Below are 7,133 nucleotides of genomic sequence, written 5' to 3'. Positions count from 1 at the left end.
AAGAATGTATGCAATGTGTTAATTATTGAAACTGTCCTACCAATTTGGTTTGAAACTGTCTCATTGCTATTTGTTTCTCAATAAAATTATGGAAAAAAAAAGATTGGACTATTTATCCTAATAGAAAGCACACTGCCAAAGCACAGTTTTACACATGGGTCCAGGATACACAATGTCCAGTTGAGTAACACTAAATATGACTCCTGGCCATCAATTGTCTAGCACTGTATGGTACTTTTATTTGCTTCATTCTGTAGTAAGCACCAGGGACAAGCAGAGGGAATAAAAGGTCCAGTCTGGTCCCTCCAGGAGTCCACAGCTTACTTAATGCACACATGTTGAATCATATTGGAGAATAACTGCTTACAATGCAGGGCTTACTAGAAATATAAGGGAAGATGAGAGAGAGGAAAAGTAGAAGGGATTACATGGAGCAGATGGAACTTGAGCTGTGCATTAAAGAGGCAAAGAGTAAAAAGATACTAGCTTTTTGTGCATGAGAAATAAACTGTTAGAAGATGTGGAGAAGGGAACTTTCCAGCAAATGCGCAGAAGAAAAGCAGTCAACCCAGAACAAAGGCTCTGTTCCAGAGAATGAGTAGGATAATGACCTGGAGCCAGACCTTGCTGAGTCCTACCCTGTCAAGAAAGTTTGGCCCTGACCTTTTGGGCAAGTGGGAGCTACTGAGATCTGGGTGTGAACTGACTGTGTAGCCAGGGAGGTGGCTGAACCATTACTCTGTGTAGCAATCTAGACCTGAAATATCCCCTGAAGGCTCTTGTGTTGAGGCTTAAATGCCCAATGCAGCAGTGTTGAGAGGTGAGGCTTTTGTACAGTGATGGAGCATGAGGTCTCTAACTTCATCGATAGATACAATCTATTGTTGAGTTTATACTTTAATGACATAATAAGAAGGTGGTAGGAAATTTAAAAGGTGAGGCCAAGTTAGAGAAAGTACATCACTGGGAACATGTCTTGGAAAGGTAGATATGTCTCATCCTGGTCCTTCTGGGGGAGGGGTGGCGCTTTTCCTCTCTCTGTATCCTGACTGCCATAAAGAAGTTGGCTTTCTTCTGCCATCCCCCTCTGCCTTGATGCTTCTGCCTTGTCCCAGACCCAAAAGCAATGGAGCCAGCTGACCATGGACTGAAACTTTTGAAACTATTACATGAAATAAATCTATCTTCCTTTGAGTTTCCCAGGGATTTTGTCACGGTAATGGAAGCAGACTGTCTTAGCTCTTTTCTGGGACAAAATATTCAACATTCATACAATCAAGGAGGAGAGGTTTAGTATAGGTCACAATTTGAAGAGATTTCAGTCCATAGCCAGCTGTTTCCAAAGCAGGGTGGCACAGCAGAAGAAAAACAGTTCATGGAAGGGCAGGCAGGAATCCACAAGGCATGGGGACACAAAAATAAATATACATCCTTTAGGCCACACCCACAGTGGTTCACCTCTTCTAACCAGACTTCACCTCCCAACATCACACCCAGCTATAAATCCATCAGAGGACCAATCCAGGGGTAAGCATCACGCACCCATGATCCATCCAACCATGTCCCAAAAGCCCCACCTATGAGTGCACAAGGCTTTAGGGAGATATCCAAATATAAACCATAACACTAACACTATGCAAAGAAGGAAAGTGAGTTGGCACATGCATGAGTAGGACTTGTAGAGTAGCGCACTATCTTTATATTTTGTCGAATTCTATACACTAGCCAGGATTCTCCAGAACACAGAATCACTTTTGAGTGTACAAAGGGAGGGTGGGGAATTGGCTTACTGGCTTATGGGTGGGTAAGTCTGAAATTTGCAGGACTTGAAATTTGCAAGAGCAAATATTGTAGCTCAAGTCTGAAGATGATTTCAATCTTTTATCTCTTATCTTTTATCAATTGGTGAGGCACACCTACATCTTGAAGGATCACCTGCCTATTACAAAGGTTAGTCTAACATATAAAATATCTTACAGCAACATTTACACTAATGCCTAACCAAATATCTGGTCCCAAGGCCTAGTGGAGGTGACACACAACATTAATAGTCATGATAAGAAAACCAGTCATCTTTATCCACCAGTACATGCCTCCTCTACCTTATGGCCTGGCTTGCTGCAGAATACTGAGCCTGCCTGGGACTGCTGTTCTGATTGTAGCCAAGGAAACATTAAAAAGCAAACACCAGGGGCAGTCAGAGCATAAGTTCATGAGACTCTTTTCTCAAGATTTTTAAAAATTAAATTAAAAATGTAACCTAATTAAAAATTAATTAAAAACTTAATTTTAAAAAATGATAAAAAGAGTTGGAGAGACAGAGCAGCGGTTAAACACTTGTTTAGCATGTACAAGGCCCTGGGTTCCACCCCAGCAACCACCAGCAAAAGAAGATGGATCCAAACACAGAGCCCACACACCTGGAGCCAGCCCTTGTGCCTCAGTAAGGACACCTCTGTTGTCTTCCCACATCGACTTTTCTCAAGGTTTGTAGCAGCTGCACTTTTTCCCTTTGTCAGAGTAGTTTCCACATTCTCCCTAAGAATCCCCACCAGGAAGATACACTGCCACTCTGTAAGAAGAAACATGGCAAGACATTTGACATCTACCTCAGGCCACTGGGGCTGTATTTTGCTTTGGTGTGATTCAAAGTCCTGAACCAACCCTGAAACTTTCCCTGAGGTTATAATTCATGTGGCTTGAGACCTGTAGGGAAAAGGATGCCTTCCACTTAATATTAACCCAGCAGCTTTCTTCTATTTCCTCTTTCTATTGTTTGACCATAACAAACAATGGATTTAGCAAGTTGTTTAAAGTCGGCTGAACCCTGAAGCATTCTTTTAGGTCTTCTGCTTCACACATGACCTGAAGATTTTCCTTGACATCTGTTTAAAGAAACCCACACATACCAAAAACCCAAGATCCAAATAAGCTCTGCATTGTTCCTAGGTAATGGTCATAACGTACTTGATGTTTCTTGAAGGGAAAAGCTAAGCAAAAGGAAAAAAAAAATTGTTTTGCTCTAAATTATTCATGCTGAACAGAAAGAAAAAGAAAAAGAAAAAAAAAAGATTGAAGTCAGAACCATTAACCCACAGCCACTCACTCCTTCTCTAGCTGGGGAAAGAGGATCGCTGATTAAAAACAACCCTCAGGACTTTATGGTTAAAACACTGCCTGTCTCTACCAAATCCACTAAACCATCACTGAAAGGAAGAGAAAGATGAGAACTTGCTACATCAAAAAACCAAGGCTTAGAAGCAGTGTAACATCAGACTCGACTAGCAATTTCCCCCGAGGAGAGCTAGATTGAGACATACCAAGTCAGATTTCTACTCGTGACCAAACCAGGCTTGACTATTGGAACCAAATGCGACAGATTTCTTACTAACATAAGTGGGACGAGAAGTGAGGCAGCAGTGATCTGCTGCCTTCCAGGAGAATTAAACTTTGGACTTGCAAGACAAAAAAAAAAGAAATTCTAGAAGCGTTGCTCCCAGGCTTCATCAGTTTGTGTACAAACCTAAAACAAAGTGATCCTGAAGGTTTAGAATGAAAGAAAGAGAAAGACACGTCGGTTAAGTGACTATAACTAGAGATGTGTGCGTTAATAGCAGACAAATAAGAGTTCATAGCTGACTGCATAGAACATTCCAGAAGTCATTATAGTGCTGAAGGGTGGCAGAGACAATGACAAAGATAAGAGTTTAATGCTAAAGGAAACTGCAACATATTTTAGCTTTACGTCAAAAATAGTCAACTAGGGCTGGCCAAATAGCTCAGCAGATTAAAGCTCCTGCAAGCAGGCACAGGAGTCAGGGGGTCAAGCCCCAGGACTGCTGTGCTGGCCCCGCCCCTGGGGCTTGCTGAGAGGGCAATTGAGACTGGGTGTGGTTGCACGTTTGTAATCCCAGCTCTTGGAAGGCTGTAAACAGACAGGTCACTATGAGTACGCTCTAGTAGTGAGACCCTGAACACCCTGTAGACCCTTCCCTAAAACACAAAAACTGAAAAATGAAAAATAGTCAACTAGTCACAAAAGCATGTACACACTGCATCACTATGAGGGCATTCTGGGCTATGTGCTGGGGTACACTGGCCATTTGGGGGCAAGAAATAAGAACACTACTTCATAATTCAAGACTGGCAGCGACTTGTTCTCCGGGAAGCCCCTCGAGGTGAGTCTCTTTTCACCATTCATGTGTCCTTCGCTGCCGTGCTTATGCTTTAGCCAAGGAGGCTTCAAACGCTACCAAGTATTCTCTTCAATAGCGGAAGGAGACATTTTATTCTCATGGAGGAAGATATTTCTCTGGGCAGGGCCCATTACCATAGAAACAGGAGTCACGCCTGCTGGTAGCTTACCTGAATGAATGAGCTAGGCAGTAATTGTGGAAAGTGCACGGCTCCAAGGTCTCAAAGGAAGAGCCTCAGTACTGTGGCAAAGAGGTCTCCATAGTGTTAGATCTTCCCATATATAAAGGAGGTCACAACTCTATATTTTTTGCAATAATTCATTGACCCTAAAGTGTGCATTATTTGCACAGCTTTACATGTCTTAAATTAGGATATATCTTATAATCAATAATGTCTTACAACCAATTGTTTTTTTTTTTCTTTCTTGGTGTTTTATAAGATCATGGTATGGGAACCACTCGCTCGGGGCCCTCCTCCTGTCCCTCTCTCAGACAGGAGCTTTCTTTCCCCCAGTAAATATATTTTTCTCATAAAAAAAAATCACAGTGGATATTAAAATCAGCCATGATATCTTAGCTTTCATAGAATTGGAGATGTAAGACCTCCAGGGAGCTGACTAAAGCCAACCAGAAGTGCTACAATGCCCCGGAAACCTCAACTACTTAGCGGATGAACTACCAATTCACAGTTTTTTCTAGTCAATATTTTGGCACACTCCTTCTGGAATTTGTTTTGAGAAAATAACCAGCAAGACTCATTTTGTGTATGCACCAAATAAAATTGTTAGAAATTACATGATTGGTCAGAGACCAAGAAGCTTTATTCCCCCCAAAAAAACACTGCTAAAATGGCCTAAATTTTAAGAGATCAAAACTGTTCCATACATACAAGTAATATATCTTTTCTTTTCTTTTTTAAAAAATTGTTTATCTATTTATATATTTATTTATTTATTTGTACAGCATCTCGCTGCACAGCTCGGACCCATAGTGGTCCTCTTGTCTCAGTCTGCCCAGCACTGGAACTACAGGCGTGCGCCACCACGCCCGGCTTTGGGGCTGGCACAGCATACTGTATCAGCAATCAAACTCAGGTCCTTGCCAGGCAGGTGCTTAGCAAGCCAAGCTACCTCCCCAGCCCACATTTTCTTTTCTAGTTATCAGAAAATATTTAGAAATGTGCACCACACACCTAGGTATTTAAAATATCATGAAACTGTAAAAATCAAAAGACATCTAGACCAGGAGTCCAATTAAGACCCACAGACAAAGCCCAACCCACCCTCTGCTTCTTTAAATGAGGCTTACTGGCACTTTACCACTTGCAGCATACCTCATGTGCTTGTATACCATCTATACTTCTTTCTTGTCATAATTACGGAGTTGAACGATTCATGTCTACAAAGCCATACTCTCTGGTCCTTCACAGAAGTTTGCCTAGCCATACTCTACACCAGAATCTATAACCACAATATGGTTTCTTCAAAAAAATAAAAGGAAAGAAAATGATAGGAACCATTTTAATTCATGAGGAAAATCATACCTTTAAAACTAAAAATCACCGCATTAAGTACATTCCGTATAAAATTGGAAATAGAAACCACAATTGTGAATTATCTAGAAAAAGAAGACATAAGGACTACATACACTAAAAGTGGGTGTTGGTGACATCCTCAGAGCAAACCTCAGGCCATCAGAAGTTTTTCTTAATAGATAATAAAGCTTTTAAAATGTCAGGAAAGTGATTTCTATAATCTTTAAAATGTACTAGGCCATAAAAGCCAAAGGAAAGCCAGTGGTTCAGCTCACCAAGTTATACTGATCTTTCCTAACAAAGATCATTGTAAAGCAATGTCATCAAAATATATAAGCAAAAATTCAAAGTTGAGTAACGGCAAATGGATCCACCAATTATCAACAACAAATCCAAAAAAATACATTTTTAATGAACCAAATTTTAGTCAGCAATGTACCCCAGAGCTCTCTATGATTCCAGAGACATTAAACAGAGTTCAAAGAATAAACAGACCCTCTCATCAAGGAATTCAGCCCAGTGTTTGAAAATAATAATACACAGAACCAGACAATTACAACACAGTGTGAAAAATAAACCCATTAAAATGACATAGTAGCCCAAAGTGTGACATTAATGAAAGATGAGGGGAAAAAGGTCAGTTCTTTGGAAGTGATTTCTGTTAAGAAAACAAAAAGACAATCTAACCCACAGTCAATTACTGGTAATCAAAACGCAAGTATCCTGGAAGAAACAAGTCATGGCTTAACTCTTTGGTTCTTCCTTTAGTTGAGATCTTCAAAGATCTACTTTCTAACTTCCATGACATCCTGGGCTTCTCAGGCACCACTCACCCAGAGATAGTAAATAAATACCTCTCTCCACCCTGTGTATCACCCTGGCCTTGTGTCATATAGAGGTCTGTCTCTCTCTTCCTCACACTAATAACTGGCTACTTGTACTCATCCTCTCAAACACCCGATTGTCAGAAGTTGTTGCCCCTGTGGCTGTATTCAAAGTCAGAGAGCACACACTGCAGGTCAGGATGCTAAGGCGGCTTTTGTGAAGTTGTGCTTCCATGCTCTGAGACTCGTTCATCAGAAGGCAGACCAGGAGGAACTCCCACTTCTGCTGCTGTACTGGAGGGCTAAGCCTAGCATTATAGGGAAGCCTGTGAGTTCACACAGCAAGGTGAAAGTATGGAAGAGTTGCTTTGAGATAAACAGAGTTCCAGGGGCTGGGGAGATGGCTCAGTAGAATAAGCACTTCTATATATGTATGAGATTTCTAGAGAGGGACTTCCCAGGACTGAGAAAAAAGCTGTCTTCCTTTACTAGTTCCAAGAATTCTGGAAGCCAAGCAAGCTCTCAGATTCCCTGGCAAGCACAAGGGCCTGAGTTCAATCCCCAGTTCCGGAAAAAAAA

The sequence above is a fragment of the Octodon degus genome, unplaced genomic scaffold, assembly GCF_000260255.1.
Source record: "Octodon degus isolate 3935 unplaced genomic scaffold, OctDeg1.0 scaffold00036, whole genome shotgun sequence".
NCBI lineage: Eukaryota > Metazoa > Chordata > Mammalia > Rodentia > Octodontidae > Octodon > Octodon degus.
The sequence above is the reverse complement of the archived record's forward strand: the minus strand, read 5'-3'. Positions refer to the sequence as shown.